Source organism: Protopterus annectens, chromosome 4.part0, assembly GCF_019279795.1.
Source record: "Protopterus annectens isolate FY-2018-M chromosome 4.part0, PAN1.0, whole genome shotgun sequence".
NCBI lineage: Eukaryota > Metazoa > Chordata > Ceratodontiformes > Protopteridae > Protopterus > Protopterus annectens.
In genome coordinates this window covers 289,952,816-289,953,908 of record NC_056733.1, presented here as the reverse complement: position 1 = coordinate 289,953,908, position 1,093 = coordinate 289,952,816, and positions in this window count along the sequence as shown.

Genomic DNA, 1,093 nt, shown 5'->3' with positions numbered 1-1,093 from the left:
GTATTTTTTTATTTTATTTGTTTGTTATTTCTGGCATTTGGTTGATTTCAAATTTCTTCCCCCTGAAAGTCTAAAGGAAATTCCAAACAACACAATACTCCCAACCATTACAAGACAACAGGTCATTAATGCACTTTCCAAGGCCAAAAACACAGCATCAATGGACCCCAATATCATCCCAGGTTGTTTAATAAACAGCATGAAACATGACCTCTCTGGTCCACTTGAATCACACTTCAACTGTAGCCTTCAGTCAAGTTTTGTGCCCAAGGAATGGAAGATGGCTACAGTCATTCCCTGCACAAAGGAGGTCCAATCACTGATCTGGGTAACTATAGGGCCATAAATCTTACCAGCCTCATATGTAAGGCCATGGAAAGAATCTTCAATGACATGATAAATGAGGACATAGGTAACCTGCAAATGCTGGACTCATGGTTCTGCTTTGTTAAAGGAAGGCCATGCCTATCAAATCTGGTGTTCTATCTGAGAGTCACCAAAGCACTGGATGAAGGTAAGACTGTCCACACAGCTTGCTTCAACCTGGCCAAGGCTTTTGATGCAATACCTCACTCAGGCATTATAGACAAGCTGAATAATTTAGGTATAACCCCTTTATCAACCACTGGATAGCCAATTGGCTCACTGACAGGACCCAGGAGGTCAAAATAGGGGAGAGGCCACCTTCACTAACAGGCCAGTCACTAGTAGACTCCCCCAGGGAGTATTGGGCCTGCTCCTTTTTGGCATCTATTTCTCTGAAATGGAAGCAAATGCTGATGGTTTATGGCTAGGTTTGCATATGCTTCCAAACTGGGGGTTATCAACTCCCCTGCAGACACTAGCATTCTTCAAGAAGGTCCATATCTGACTAATAAATGGTGCCAAAGCCATGGTCTTAAACTCAATGCTAAGAAATGCATAATTGTACCCTTTGGAAAATCAACCATCCCAGCTAATTACCATGTTGATAACACACCACTAAGAGTTGACCCAATGGTCAGGGATCTAAGTACACAGGAAGACAGTAGCCTTACCTTCGGCCACAGTGGTGAGGATATCCTTTTATGCTGCACAAATTATAAGTAAGGGC